The following is a 16,734-nucleotide window of genomic DNA, read 5'->3' as shown; positions in this document are numbered from 1 at the left end:
GGCTCTAAAAAAGAGATTTCAAATCCTGAACGTGGGTACACATCATCCCATAGAATCTTAGATAAAAATTCCAGCAGCTGCAACTGTCTTTAAAACATAATTAGAGGCTTAAGTGGAGATGAGGGGTGGCTAGATGAGTAACCTACTTATACCAACCAAGTGATCATATCGACCTACCTGAAGGAGATGGGAAGTATTAAAATGATGTGGAGTCTCTTAACTTACAAGATCATGCTGGAAGCATACTTCAAGATCAGATTGCCATACAAATGTGGGAATGCTACAATCAAAACCAATCCTAAGTTATAATTGTTGATGCTATATTAAGTTATGTATAATTGTTGCTGCTATATTAATATAATGTATGTGCAAATGTTGCTGTTGTATTGAACTTCTTGAAACTTAATAAATGTATTATTGTTGACGCTATATGTGCTCTAGCTTGTTTGTGAATGAGATGATACATTTGTAGTCAAGTTTTCTTATTTATCTCCATTGTATAACTTGTGAGTTGTCCTGTTCATCGGGTGTTTTTCTTAGTATAGCTATGAGTAAAGAAGAAAACTCTAGGGCTCATTGGAACTTCAATAAAGAAAAAGGCCTAGTTGATATATTGAATGAGCACAATCATCAAAGGTTCCGGGGAAAAATGGCTGGGCGGCCGAAGGTTGGAAGAGCATTGTGAAGAGTTTTAATGAAAAGTTTCCATCTGATCGGTTTACAAAGGGCCAAATACAAGAAAAGAGAAAGAGCTTAAAGCAAACTACAAGGCAATCCGTGATGGAAAAAAGAAAAGTGGTGCAGGATGGAATGAATCTTTGTGCATGATTAATGCTGAGCCAGTAATATGGGAAAAGCTTATCCATGTAAGGTCATTTTATCCATGAAAAGTTTCATTTTATGCCTTGTTTATATATTAATAAATGTTTTATTTTGTACTCGATAGGATATTCCAAGGCTGAAGAAATTCCAAGCAAAATCATTCCCTTTGTTTTATGAACTGGAAAAACTGCATGAAGGTATTGTAATATTTGTATCACATACCTTTTAGTTAATTAAGTTAGATAAAACTAGGCTAACTCATTGATTTCCTAAAGACCAATCCGTTAGTGGAGTGGCAACTAGCTATCTTTGTTTAGAATACAGTAGTAAAGCAAAATCTTTTTTGTCTCTCTATTTGCTATGTGAAACAGGAAGCATTGCTACAGGTGATTTAAACTTCACATCAGCTGAACTAGCACCCCAACCAATTGAACATGTTAGCACTATTGATATTGATGCTCATGATTCTCACCTTAACCCTTTCCTTGCAAATGTGGATGATCACATGCCATCTAGTGGACCCATAGACATAGATGAGATAGAAACACCATCTTCATCTTGCTCTAAAATCTTGAAAATAGGATTGGGAAGAAAAGAAAGCTCAGTATTGCTGGAGTTTTACAAAACTATGTGGACATTAGGGCAAATGAAACAAAAATATTTATGAATGAACTCAATGAGACAACTAAGGAAGCAGGTGACTATTCTATTAAGCGGTGTATAGATCTTTTAGAAACAATTGAAGAACTTTCAGATGAGGAAATGGCACAAGCAACAAATGTGCTGAAGTGTGAGGTAAACAGATAAATTTTCATGAACTTCAAGATTACAAAGGTTCGTTTGTTATGGGTCAAAATTGAAATCGCTCCTAAGGTAACTTTCATATGTTTGTACTTCAAGATTCCAAAGGTTCGTTTGTTATGGATACCAAAATGATTGCATCTAACTATTTCGCTTTTATGTAATTGTAGGTCTAATCTACATTGTATCGTGGTTGCTGGTGGTGTTTACAAGCTGATGGATGCAGATGGTGCTTACATTTTTGGCTTCTTTGTATCTGGTTTTGGGACATTGTAGTGAAGGTTGACATGAGAAACTCTTGTATGAACTTTGGAATGCTCATCTTTGGAGTGCCTTGTGACAATTTACCTTTTTATGTACTTCGAATTTGTATGGAATATTTTTGTTTGATGCATGTACTTCGGATTTGTATGAATATTTTTATCCTTGCTGATAATTTTGTGTATTGCAGCAACAATTTACATTTCTATGTTTTTCTGATTTTTCTAATTTTTTATTGGTCGGGATTTTAATCCCTCTCTCTCCCAAATAGATATTGGGTAAAATCACCTCTAGAGGGTTCTAATCACGTAGTGGGGCAGGGATGTCTGGTGTAGGGTGGAAATTCTCTTCGGGGTGTAAACCCATGTGTATTTTCTTTCCAAGCATCCAAAGGAGCCCTTAGGGTTGATTTGGTGACAAGGTGATCACGGGGATTGGAGGGTATTGAGGGGGAAATGAACTAATTCCCCCCTAATCCCTCCAATCCCCCCGTAATCCCTGGTCACCAAATCAACCCTTATACAAATTTGAATAGAAGGGGATTTCATCCCCGTCAAATCGAACAGACCCTAACTGGACAAGCTCGTGGTAGAACCTCCAATAGAGAGGTTGTCCACTAAAGTTCGAAACTCAGTGCTTGCATTGCTAGTCATAGAAGTGCTCAATCGTCTGAAAGCAAAGCCAAGGGTACATCCATTTGGCTTGTTTGCATAATATGAGTATTAGTTGAATAAAATATTCACTTGAGTATCTATATACTCTGACCATTAAAATTACGTATGGCGGTCTAAATGTACATGTTGATGCGGATTAGATCTCAGACCACACACCAATAAAGGCTAGCAAGCCCAGAGTGTCAGTTTTTACTATCTTGATGCTGAAAAACCTCGTGGTGGAGTCCTTTACACATGCAGTACACTTTTTTTTGCTGTCAGCAATATATCAAATCTTGAATTGTTTACTATGCACTACCATAGAATTGATCCTTAGTTTTGGCATCTCGTATTCGCTCCAACATTGTTCTTGTCCTTCTTATCGTTACCTTGATCATGATTATCTTCATCTTGATCCTTGTTTTGCCTGGGCAAGGTGTCTCTATGTGGTGTGCTTATGTCAGGGAATAAAAGGACAATGTATCGTGAAGCATATCTTCTATTATCTATATCAGATGCTTGCTATCATAGTCTTTGGAATCTATCATGTTGTCCCCTCTTCATTCGTTGTTCCAGCTCTATCTGTGTTGGTCAAATTGCTGGGGATCGTCCCATCCACTAAGTTCTCTCCTCTTGTCTTTACTAGTTGAAGAAGACTTTTCCTCTTTTCCATTATGCTAAAGAATGTCTTTTACCTCTTCTAAAGCTCTAGCATGGTCATTTGTCGTACTGAAAAGATACTCTACTATCGTTGGTGGTGTCAAGCCGAGGTGTTCAAGCAAGTGCTCATCTAGGACTCCTTCAATGTGTTGATGTCATAGTTCTCATTGATGATGGGATTCTAATTGCTTATGTGAGTATATCCTTTGATATACTCCTTGAGTGACTCGTTGGGTCGTTGTCAGACTTAGCTTAGATATTGTTCCATAATCGGTTGGTCATACATGCTACAAAAGTTTGCTATGATCCAGTCACATAAGTTATCTCATGAATTGCTTGCATCGTAAGGAAGATTTTGAAACCACCTTAGGGTCTATGTCCTAGGCTCAATCAGGACATAAGTTGCCATTATGTCATAGTCACCTCCTACCGCCTTTAATGCTAATGCATAGACTTGGATCTAGGTGTTTGAGTCCTCCTTAGGGTCATATTTATCCATATTAGCTAACATGAATGTGATTGTCCAACTGAAGGAGCAAAGTATACTCGTTAATGCTAGAAGACCACCATATGCTAGATAATCACTTGAACGATTTTGAGCTTTGGTTGTTCTACCTAGCTAGTGAGGATCATAATGAAAACACCCTAAGAAGACTACCATTGACCTATTTTGACCCTCTATTTAACTAATAGGGCCATGTTCTCTCTCCCATTCCTCTTGCCTTTCCATTCTACTTCTTCCCATTGCCTTTGAGTGTGTCATTGAAGCGTGTATGAGAATCATACCAATCACTGATTTGATGGCAAAGATCTATTGGAGTTGACCCTATGCATAGAACATGCACTAGATGAGCATCAAAAATTTGTTGTAAGATGGTCTTGGTGGTTACGTCCATGCATTTGTTGACAATGTCTTGGTGTAGTTTCCATTCGGATGACATTGGAAGTCAATCTATCTCCACTACTTTGGGATCGAGTATAGAACTCAATTTCTTTCAACACATCATTAAGCTGTAATAAGAGATTTCTTCGTTCCACCAACTGACCCCATCATCCATTATCTTTAGCTTGATCTTGTTGTATTTTAACCCTATCGTGATTGCAATCTAAGCATTAATTTGTACGCCAAGCAGTTCCATTAGAGACCATTTGATCATCTTGTGAGACAGGTTAATGGAGTCATGCCCTTACTGCTTATTGGTGCTGCTCCTCTAACCTTGCTGTGTGGTAGAGACACGATCTGATTTTGCTACTGAAGTTTCACCTTCAAAAGATGTAGAATCCTGAAAGGGAATTAGGCTTACACCTATTTCCTAATTGATTTTGGTGGTTGAATTGCCCAACACAAATAATTGGACTAACTAGTTTGCTCTAGTCTATAAGTTTTACAGGTGCCAAAGGTTCACAATAAGCCAATAAAAAGACCAAGAAAGGGTTCAAACAAAGAGAGCAAAAGACAACCCAAAGGCACCCTGGTCTGGCGCACCGGACTGTCCGGTGCACCAGGGAACTCGAAGCTGAACTTGCCACCTTCGGGAAAATGGGAGGCCGCTCCGCTATAATTCACTGGACTGTCTGGTGTCACACCAGACTGTCCGGTGTGCCAGCGGAGCAACGACTACTTCGCGCGCAACGGTCGACTGCAACGCATTTAATGCGCGCCTGTGCGTGCAGAGGACAGAGCACGCGTAGTTGGCGCACCGGACAGTCCACAGGACCTGTCCGGTGCACCACCGGACAGCCGAGAGGCCCCACCAGTCAGAGCTCCAACGGTCAGAACCCAACAGCCGGCTGATGTGGCTGGCGCACCGGACTGTCCGGTACGCCATGCGACAGCAGCCTTCCAACTGCCACTTTTTGGTGGTTGGGGCTATAAATACCCCAACCACCCCACATTCAATTGCATCCAAGTTTTCCACCTTCAACACATTACAAGAGCTATAGCATTCAATTCTAGACACAACCAAAGAGATCAAATCCTCTCCCAAGTCCGGAATCACTCAAAATCAAATAATGACTAGAGAGAGCGACATTTGTGTTCATTTGAGCTCTTGCGCTTGGATTGCCTCTTTTCTTTCTCATTCTTCTTGTGATCAAACTCAATTGTAACCAAGGCAAGAGACACCAATTGTGTGGTGGTCCTTGCGGGAACTTTGTGTTCCGTTTGATTGAGAAGAGAAGCTCACTCGGTCTAAGTGACCGTTTGAGAGAGGGAAAGGGTTGAAAGAGACCCGGTCTTTGTGACCACCTCAACGGGGAGTAGGTTTGCAAGAACCGAACCTTGGTAAAACAAATCATCATGTCTCACTCTTTACTCGCTCACGATTTGTTTTTCGTCCTCTCTCTCGAACTCGTTCATATTCCTAACGCTAACCTGGCTTGTAGTTGTGCTTAAGTTTATAAATTTCAGATTCGCCCTATTCACCCCCCTCTAGGCGACTTTCAATTGATATCAGAGACGGTGCTTCATTAGAGCCTAACCGCTCGAAGTGATGTCGGGAGCATCCGCCAAGAGGGAGATCGGGACCGGCGAGAAGCCCACCACAAGCCATGGGAAGGCTCCATCCGGGGAGTCTGCCAACAAAGTGAAGGGATCCCCTTCACACAACAAGTCGCGTCGAAGCGGTGACAAGAAGAAGAAGATGAGGAAGGTGGTCTACTACGAGACCGACTCTTCGTCGCCATCCACCTCCGGCTCCGACACGCCGTCCGTAACTTCTAAGCGCCATGAGCACAAGAAGTTTAGTAAGATTCCCCTATGCTACCCTCGCATTTCCAAACGTACTCCATTACTTTCCGTCCCATTAGGCAAACCACCTATTTTTGATGGTGAAGATTATAATATGTGGAGTGATAAAATGAGACATCATCTAACCTCACTCCACACTAGCATTTGGGATGTTGTTGAGATTGGAGTACAGGTACCATCACCGGGGGATGAAGACTATGATTCAGACGAGGTCGCCCAAATCCGACACTTCAACTCTCAAGCCACCACTATACTCCTCGCCTCTCTAAGTCGAGAGGAGTATAACAAGGTGCAAGGATTAAAGAGCGCCAAGGAGATTTGGGACGTACTCAAGACCGCGCACAAAGGAGACGAGGTGACCAAAATCACCAAGCGGGAAACGATCGAGGGGGAGCTCGGTCGCTTTCGGCTTCGTCAAGGGGAGGAGCCACAAGAAATGTACAACCGACTCAAGACCTTAGTGAACCAAGTGCGCAACCTCAGAGCACAAAATTGGATGACCATGAAATGGTCAAGGTTATTCTAAGATCCCTCGTTTTTCTTAATCCTACGCAAGTTCAATTAATTCGTGGTAATCCTAGATATACACTAATGTCTCCCGAGGAAGTAATAGGAAACTTTGTGAGCTTTGAGTTGATGATCAAAGGCTCAAAGAAAATCATCGAGCTAGATGGCCCCTCCACGCCCGAAGCACAACCGGTCGCATTCAAGGCAACGGAGGAGAAAAAGGAGGAGTCTACATCAAGTAGACAACCCATAGACGCCTCTATGCTCGACAATGAGGAGATGGCGCTCATCATCAAGAGCTTCCGCCAAATCCTCAAGCAAAGGAGGGGGAAGGATTACAAGCCCCGCTCCAAGAAAGTTTGCTACAAGTGTGGTAAGCCCGGTCATTTTATTGCAAAATGTCCATTATCTAGTGACAGTGACAGGGGCGACGACAAGAAGGGCAAGAGGAGAGAAAAGAAGAGGTACCACAAGAAGAGGGGCGGCGATGCCCATGTGTGCCGCGAGTGGGACTCCGACGAGAGCTCCTCCGACTCCTCCTCCGACGAGGACGCCACCAACATCGCCGTCACCAAGGGACTCCTCTTCCCCAACGTCAGCCACAAGTGCCTCATGGCAAAGGACGATAAAAGGAAGAAGGTAAAATCAAAATCCTCCACTAAATATGAAACCTCTAGTGATGAGGATAATTCTTGTGATGAGGAGGATAATTTGCGCACCCTTTTTGCCAACCTAAACATGCAACAAAAGGAAAAATTAAATGAATTAATTAGTGCTATTCATGAGAAGGATGAACTCTTGGACTCTCAAGAGGACTTCCTTATTAAAGAAAACAAGAAGCATGTTAAGGTTAAGAATGCTTATGCTCTAGAAGTAGAAAAATGTGAAAAATTATCTAGTGAGCTAAGCACTTGTAATGATATTATTGCCAACCTTAGAAATGAAAATGCTAAATTAATTGCTGAGGTTGATTCTAATGTTAGTGATGTTTCAATTCCCAATCTTAGAGATGATAATGTTAGTTTACTTACTAAGATTGAAGAATTGAATATCTCTCTTGCTAGCCTTAGAAATGATAATGAAAAATTAATTGCTAAGGCTAAAGATTTAGATGTTTGCAATGTTACAATTTCCAATCTTAGAAGTGAAAATGACATTTTACATGCTAAGATTGTTGAACTAAAATCTTGCAAACCCTCTACATCTACTGTCGAGCATATTTCCATTTGTACTAGATGTAGAGATATTAATGTTGATGCTATTTATGATCACCTAGCATTAATTAAGAAACAAAATGATCACATAGCTCAACTTAATGATAAGATTAATGAGCATGACTTAGAAAATGAAAAATTTAAATTTGCTAGAAGCATGCTATATAGTGGGAGACGCCCTGGCATCAAAGACGGCATTGGCTTCTAAAAGGGGGACAATGTCAAACTTAATGCCCCTCCTAAAAGATTGTCTAACTTTATTAAGGGCAAGGCTCCCATGTCTCAGGATAACGAGGGTTACATTTTGTATCCTGCCGGTTATCCCGAGAGCAAAATTAGGAGAATTCATTCTAGGAAGTCTCACTCTGGCCCTAATCATGCTTTTATGTATAAGGGTGAGACATCTAGCTCTAGGCAATCAACCCGTGCAAAATTGCCTAAGAAGAAAACTCCTACTGCATCAAATGATCATAACATTTCATTTAAAACTTTTGATGCATCTTATGTGCTAACCAACAAATTAGGCAAGGTAGTTTCCAAGTATGTTGGGGACAAACACAAGGGCACCAAGACTTGTGTTTGGGTACCCAAAGTTCTTGTATCTAATGCCAAAGGACCCAAAACCGTTTGGGTACCTAAAATCAAGAACTAAACTTGTTTTATAGGTTTATGCATCCGGGGCTCAAGTTGGATCATCGATAGCGGGTGCACAAACCATATGACAGGGGAGAAGAAGATGTTCTCCTCCTATGAGAAAAACCAAGATCCCCAATGAGCTATCACATTCGGGGATGGGAATCAAGGCTTGGTCAAAGGATTGGGTAAAATTGCTATATCTCCTGACCACTCCATTTCCAATGTTTTTCTTGTAGATTCTTTAGATTATAACTTGCTTTCAGTTTCGCAATTATGTAAAATGGGCTACAACTGTCTTTTTACAGATATAGGTGTTACTGTCTTTAGAAGAAGTAATGATTCAATAGCATTTAAGGGAGTGTTAGAGGGTCAGCTATACTTAGTAGATTTTGATAGAGCTGAACTCGACACTTGCTTAATTGCTAAGACTAACATGGGCTGGCTCTGGCATCGCCGACTAGCACATGTTGGAATGAAGAATCTTCACAAGCTTCTAAAGGGAGAACACATTTTGGGACTAGCAAATGTTCATTTTGAGAAAGACAGGGTTTGTAGCGCATGTCAGGCAGGGAAGCAAGTTGGTGTTCATCATCCACATAAGAACATCATGACGACTGACAAGCCACTCGAGCTCCTACACATGGACCTATTCGACCCAATAGCTTACATAAGCATCGGCGGGAGTAAGTACTGTCTAGTTATTGTGGATGATTATTCTCGCTTCACTTGGGTGTTCTTCTTGCAGGAAAAATCTCATACCCAAGAGACCTTAAAGGGATTCTTGAGACGGGCTCAAAATGAGTTCGGCTTAAGGATCAAAAAGATTAGAAGCGACAACGGGACGGAGTTCAAGAACTCTCAAATTGAAGGCTTCCTTGAGGAGGAGGGCATCAAGCATGAGTTCTCTTCTCCCTACACCACACAACAAAATGTTGTAGTGGAGAGGAAGAATAGAACTCTATTGGACATGGCAAGGACCATGCTTGATGAATACAAGGCTTCGGATCGGTTTTGGGCCGAGGCGGTCAACACCGCCTGCTACGCCATCAACCGGTTATATCTACACCGAATCCTCAAGAAGACATCGTATGAACTCCTAACCGGTAAAAAGCCCAATGTTTCATATTTTAGAGTCTTTGGTAGCAAATGCTTTATTCTTGTTAAAAGAGGTAGAAAATCCAAATTTGCTCCTAAGACTGTAGAAGGATTTTTACTAGGACATGATTCAAAACAAGGGCATATAGAGTCTTTAACAAGTCCTCTTGGCTAGTTGAAGTTTCTTGTGACATTGTGTTTGATGAAACTAACGGCTCTCAAGTAGAGCAAGTTGATCTTGATGAGATAGGTGATGAAGAGGCTCCATACGTCGCACTAAGGAACATGTCCATTGGGGATGTGTGTCCTAAGGAATCCGAAGAGCCACCACATGCACAAGATCAACCGTCTTCCTCCACACAAGCATCTCCACCAACTCAAGATGAGGATAAGGCTCAAAATGATGAAGGAGAAGATCAAGAAGTTGAGCCACCTCAAGAGGAGAGCAATGATCAAGATGAGGAAGGTGAACAAGTTCCAAGGCCACCACACCCAAGAGTCCACCAAGAAATCCAACGAGATCACCCCGTGAACACCATCCTCGGCGATATTCAAAAGGGCGTAACTACTTGATCTCGTGTTGCTCATTTCTGTGAACATTACTCTTTTGTTTCCTCTATTGAGCCACATAGGATAGAAGAAGCACTTCAAGATTCGGATTGGGTGGTGGTGATGCAAGAGGAGCTCAACAACTTCACTAGGAATGAGGTATGGCATTTGGTTCCACGTCCTAATCAAAATGTTGTAGGAACCAAGTGGGTCTTCCGCAACAGGCAAGATGAGCATGGTGTGGTGACAAGGAACAAAGCCCGACTTGTGGCCAAGGGATATTCACAAGTCGAAGGTTTGGATTTTGGTGAAACCTATGCACCCGTAGCTAGGCTAGAATCAATTCGCATTTTACTTGCCTATGCTACTTACCATGGCTTTAAGCTTTACCTAATGGACGTGAAAAGTGCCTTCCTCAATGGACCAATCAAGGAAGAGGTTTATGTTGAGCAACCTCCCGACTTTGAAGATAGTGAATACCCTAACCATGTTTACAAACTCTCTAAGGCGCTTTATGGGCTCAAGCAAGCCCTAAGAGCATGGTATGAATGCCTAAGAGATTTTCTTATCACTAATGGCTTCAAAGTCGGAAAAGCCGATCCTACCTTATTTACTAAAACTCTTGACAATGATTTGTTTGTATGCCAAATTTATGTTGATGATATCATATTTGGGTCTACTAACGAATCTACATGTGAAGAATTTAGTAGGATCATGACACAAAAATTCGAGATGTCCATGATGGGGGAGTTGAAGTACTTCTTAGGATTTCAAGTGAAGCAACTCCAAGAGGGCACCTTCATTAGCCAAACGAAGTATATTCAAGACATTCTAAACAAGTTTGGGATGAAGGAAGCCAAGCCCATCAAGACACCCATGGGAACCAACAGGCATCTCGACCTCGACACGGGAGGTAAATCCATCGATCAAAAGGTATACCGGTCGATGATAGGCTCCTTACTCTATTTATGTGCTTCACGACCGGACATTATGCTTTCTGTATGCATGTGTGCAAGATTCCAAGCCAACCCTAAGGAAGCTCACCTTACGGCCGTAAAACGAATCTTGAGATATTTAGTTCATACTCCTAAGTTTGGGCTTTGGTATCCTAGGGGATCCACATTTGATTTAATTAGTTATTCGGATGCCGATTGGGCGGGGTGCAAAATTAATAGAAAGAGCACATCGGGGACTTGCCAGTTCTTGGGAAGGTCTCTGGTGTCTTGGGCTTCAAAGAAGCAAAATTCCGTAGCTCTTTCTACCACCGAAGCCGAGTATATTGCCGCAGGCCATTGTTGCGTGCAATTACTTTGGATGAGGCAAACCCTTAGGGACTATGGTTACAAATTAACCAAAGTTCCTCTTCTATGTGATAATGAGAGTGCAATCCGCATGGCGGATAATCCCGTTGAACATAGCCGCACTAAACACATAGCCATTCGGTATCATTTTCTAAGGGATCACCAACAAAAGGGGGATATCGAGATTGCTTATATCAACAGTAAAGAACAATTAGCCGATATCTTTACCAAGCCACTAGATGAACAAACCTTTAACAAACCTAGGCATGAGCTAAATATCCTTGATTCTAGGAATTTCTTTTGATGTTTTGCACACATAGCTCTTTACTATACCTTTGATCATACCTCTTTCATGTGCTATGACTAATGTGTTTTCAAGTGTATTTCAAACCAAGTCATCGATTGAAAGGGAATAGGAGTCTTCGGCGAAGAAAAAGGCTTCCACTCCACTCCATCGAAATTACTCATCCTTCGTCGTCACTCCGAGCCACTCTCCAACTTTGGTATAATCTTCACTCATATTTTGTTCGCCAAAGGGGGAGAAAGTAGTTAATACGGGCTTATATTTCACTCAAGTATTCGTTTTTGGCGATTCATGCCAAAGGGGGAGAAAGTATTAGCCCAAAGCAAAAGGACCGCACCACCACCAATTTTCAAAAATTTAAATTAAGAAAAGGCTTTTCAAAATGGTGATTTTTCAAATTGGTATCTTAAAACCCTCTTGAATACTAAGATGAGGATTTTATTAAGAGGGAGTTTTGTTTAGTCAAAGGAAAAGCATTTGAAACAGGGGGAGAAAATTTCAAATCTTGAAAATGGTTCTCAAAATCTTATTCATTTACCTTTGACTATTTGCAAAAGGACTTTGAAAAGAATTTACAAAAGAACTTGCAAAAACAAAACATGTGGTGCAAGCGTGGTCCAAAAATGTTAAAAATAAAGAAACAATCCATGCATATCTTATGAAAATATTTATTGGTTCAATTCTAAGTAACCTTTGCACTTACATTATGCAAACTAGTTCAATTATGCACTTCTATACTTGCTTTGGTTTATTTTGGCATCAATCACCAAAAAGGGGGAGATTGAAAGGGAATTAGGCTTACACCTATTTCCTAATTGATTTTGGTGGTTGAATTGCCCAACACAAATAATTGGACTAACTAGTTTGCTCTAGTCTATAAGTTTTACAGGTGCCAAAGGTTCACAATAAGCCAATAAAAAGACCAAGAAAGGGTTCAAACAAAGAGAGCAAAAGACAACCCAAAGGCACCCTGGTCTGGCGCACCGGACTGTCCGGTGCACCAGGGAACTCGAAGCTGAACTTGCCACCTTCGGGAAAATGGGAGGCGGACAGTGTCCGGTGTCACACCGGACTGTCCGGTGTGCCAGCGGAGCAACGGCTACTTCACGCGCAACGGTCGACTGCAACGCAATTAATGCGCGCCTGTGCGCGCAGAGGACAGAGCACGCGCAGTTGGCGCACCGGACAGTCTACAGGACCTGTCCGGTGCACCACCGGACAGCCCAGAGGCCCCACCAGTCAAAGCTCCAACGGTCAGAACCCAACGACCGGCTGACGTGGCTAGCGCACCGAACAGTGTCCGGTGGCGCACCAGACTGTTCGGTGCGCCATGCGACAGCAGCCTTCCAACGACCACTTTTTGGTGGTTGGGGCTATAAATACGCCAACCACACCACATTCAATTGCATCCAAGTTTTCCACCTTCAACACATTACAAGAGCTATAACATTCAATTCTAGACACAACCAAAGAGATCAAATCCTCTCCTAAGTCCGGAATCACTCCAAATCAAATAGTGACTAGAGAGAGCGACATTTGTGTTCATTTGAGCTCTTGCGCTTGGATTGCCTCTTTTCTTTCTCATTCTTCTTGTGATCAAACTCAATTGTAACCAAGGCAAGAGACACCAATTGTGTGGTGGTCCTTGCGGGAACTTTGCGTTCCGTTTGATTGAGAAGAGAAGCTCACTCGGTCTAAGTGACCGTTTGAGAGAGGGAAAGGGTTGAAAGAGACCTGGTCTTTGTGACCACCTCAACGGGGAGTAGGTTTGCAAGAACCGAACCTCGATAAAACAAATCATCGTGTCTCACTCTTTACTCGCTCACGATTTGTTTTTCGCCCTCTCTCTCGGACTCGTTCATATTCCTAACGCTAACCCGACTTGTAGTTGTGCTTAAGTTTATAAATTTCAGATTCGCCCTATTCACCCCCTCTAGGCGACTTTCAAATCCTCATTGATAGGGTTATTTTACGCATGACCCTCTAAGATACCTACCATAAATACCTCCCTTGAGGGACCAAAAGTGATGGAGTAGAATGTCCCCCATGAAGGTTGTTGTCTGAGTGATATCCTACGATGGGCTAACCATTTTGTTCCAAAGTGTTTTGACATCTAGCCAATTGCCTAGTGATGATGATCCGTATTTGGATACAGCTAGTGGCATTGAGTCTTCATCATTGTCTGAGTCATTTCATGTCAAGACATGGGTTTCTAGTTTTGATATGGATTCATGTTGTCTTTCCTTGATGTGGTGGAGTTCTTGTATGTAGATAGTTGATTGTGATTGAAGTCAGTTGTCATATCAGATTTGTATCTAAATAAGCATGTTCTTCATGCAAAAGATGATATTACATCTGATTGGTTAGCAGATTTGGTCTAGAGTGCAATGGACTTGCTTATACATGGTGCAAAAGTCTATTTCCACATGAGATTCAATAGTAGACACAATTTGTTGCATGGTGTACTTGCTTGAGGTTCATGAGGGTGGTTCTCAAATTGGCAATGTAGACAAGTCTCTCTCCACATAGACTGTGTTGTCGATATTGCAGCAATAACGAAATTTGTTCACCACCAAGGTGTTTGACATAAAGGTGAAGATCTACTATTGTCTACTACTGAATCTCAAGCTGAACAAAGATCTATCCTAGTGAGAACAAAGATCTATTCTAGTGAGAACATAACGATGTTAACACAGATCACCATTAGAACTTATTTTCCCTTATGATCCCTTACATGGCACACGACTATCATTGTTATTACCACATGGGGTGACCCACGTGGTGAGTTTATTCATAAGAAATTCGAAGGGTGAATTGCATTATATCAAAAAGCTCCTAAAAATTACTTAGTAATCAAATAATTACGATGTTGGAGCGAATACGAAACTAGCCCTCGATGACCCTTTGTTTGCTAATCAATTGTTGAAGTGTCCAATGCAAAGCAAGGAGCTAGGGAAGAAGTGAAGGCACACATGGGGGCTAAGCCCTCGTGTTGCCCCGGGAGATCGAAGACTCTACTCCCCGTACGGTGTCAGAGGATGAGGACCGTCACACAGCGAAGGCCCTGCCAACCCTTGCTTTGTCTAGGCAAGGGTTGCGAAGGTGTCATCCAGCAAAGGGCCCCCAAGCAAAGACCTCACGAAAGTCTTCTATGTGTGGGACGTGTTGACCTCACCCCCTAATCAGCGATAGTGGGGACATTGGAGCAATGTCTACAAACAAGCCAAAATGGGCCCACTCAAAGGTATTGCAAAGAGGACCCATCCATCGACCGTTTGCAGGGTAGAAAATCTAGCGCAACTAGGGTAGAAGGCATGTCGTCTGTAATTACCCCATTGTACAACATATTTAGGGAATATAGTAGGTAACCAGGGGCATTGATATACTTAGGCAACCCACCCTTGGTTTCCCTATAAATACCCCCATCCTTTAGCTAGACGGGACACGCTTGACATGACATTTGTTCTCCTAGCCATCCGTTTTGTCATGCTACTAGCTTGCCACCTATCACACTGCTCCTGAGTGCTTGGGCCCACTATTTTAATTCCCATGGATGGCATCCACCGTGTCGAGCTCAAATACCAACCCTCGATGGCTCCTAATAAAGCAACCGTTAGGCCAACTCCTCCCTTCAGGATGCGACCACGAAGGCAGCCCTCACCGCCAAAAAAGGCAAAGTCACCTTGTTGATGACATCCCATCTCACGCAACCAATACCAGCACCACGAACGGGTCAGAGGCAGGATACAGTCAACTACCTCAGAATGAAGACCCACCCACCCTAGAAGGCAGTATCCACACTTGCAGCTTCGAGAGCTCACATCAAGGCCCCCAAACTTGAAGAGTCACTATTAGTAGGCCAAAGTGTGGCCAAACCTAACAAGAAGCATGATATCCCCTGCCCCACCCAGGTTTGCACCCCTCAAGCCCCCACCAATAGCTCCCAACACACAAAGAAGACGACATTCAGCAAGACAATGAAGACACTGGTATTAATGCAGAGGACCAACTATTGATATTTAGCCTCCGCATGAAACACCCATCTCTAGAAGCAAAGTGAAATCCTCACAACCAAGAGGCATGGAACTAGCATGCAGGACAAAATCAGATAACTGATCCAGGAAGAGGAAAAATCAAGGGCACTGCAACAAGAAATTGAAGACTTGGACCATGAAGACCTCCGATTAGTAGCCAACTTGAACAACTTACCATCAAAATGCTAATTAGTCCTTCGGGCCAGTCCAAATGCTAGCTGCTTTCCAAGGTATCAACTTTCTTGATGAGCGAAGTCCCCTCTCTACGCAACTCCATGCCACACCATGGCCACACAATTATAGGGCAGACACCTATCCCAAGTTAAATAGCAGTACAAAACCATCTCATTACATAATGAGTTATCAGGTTGTCATCGCATCCTTAGAGGGGGAGATCACACCATGGCCAAGTCATTCATCATTGCCCTTGAGGTCTGGTCTTACATGGTACTCAAGACTATCTCCGCTCTCAATTGACTCCTAGAAGATCCTTCGCGACAAATGTTTGCTGAATTTCCAAGGCTGCATGCCAAAACGGATGCACTCGCTAAGTTGTCCCTCTTTAGACAGTTGGAGAAAGAGAGCCTTCGGAACTACTATAAAAGATTTCTCCTGTTGAAATCAGGGCTACCATCAGTCGAAGACAAGTTTGCAATCCACTACATAATTAGCAGACTCCGCGCCGGTCAACTCTATAGCCATTGTACAAGAGACCCCCCATCAACCCTCCAAGCATTGTACCAATTGTTCGAGAAGTTTGCCTGATCGAGGGAACTCCATTTCAGGAAGCTTGAGACCTACGCAAACCTAAAAGATTTTGAACTTTAGTAAGCCAGAATTTGAAAATAAAAAATAGAAAAAGATCATTATCGAAGGGTGCCAAAACTTGCATTTAGATCCCAACGGAAATAGGAAATTGGGAGACAAAAATAGAAAATTGGGGGAGAAGATGTTACAATTTAGATCATTATCGAAGGGAGACAAAAATTCTGGCTCCTAACCAATGTCTTGTTGGGTCCTACAAGGTTAGTCACAATTTCCTAGTTTTGTCTCCCTTGCATTTAGATCCCAACGGTCGCCAGTGCAACGGTCGGCGGCGCAATCCGCGTGCGACGCGTGGCCCGCGCCAACGGTCGGCAGGGGGCACC

The 16,734-nt window shown here is 42.5% G+C and overlaps 1 long non-coding RNA gene across 1 annotated transcript; it reads left to right on the top strand.

Moving 5' to 3' along the window:
• Window positions 1–635: 635 nt before the first annotated feature.
• Window positions 636–1,714, top strand: LOC103646713 (uncharacterized). The gene is made up of 3 exons (XR_562396.3): window positions 636–866; window positions 947–1,019; window positions 1,194–1,714. It is a non-coding gene; the product is annotated as an uncharacterized lncRNA (long non-coding RNA).
• Window positions 1,715–16,734: the final 15,020 nt, after the last annotated feature.

The sequence above is a fragment of the Zea mays genome, chromosome 2, assembly GCF_902167145.1.
Source record: "Zea mays cultivar B73 chromosome 2, Zm-B73-REFERENCE-NAM-5.0, whole genome shotgun sequence".
In the NCBI taxonomy this organism is placed as follows: domain Eukaryota; kingdom Viridiplantae; phylum Streptophyta; class Magnoliopsida; order Poales; family Poaceae; genus Zea; species Zea mays.
This window is presented reverse-complemented; position numbering and strand designations above follow the sequence as displayed.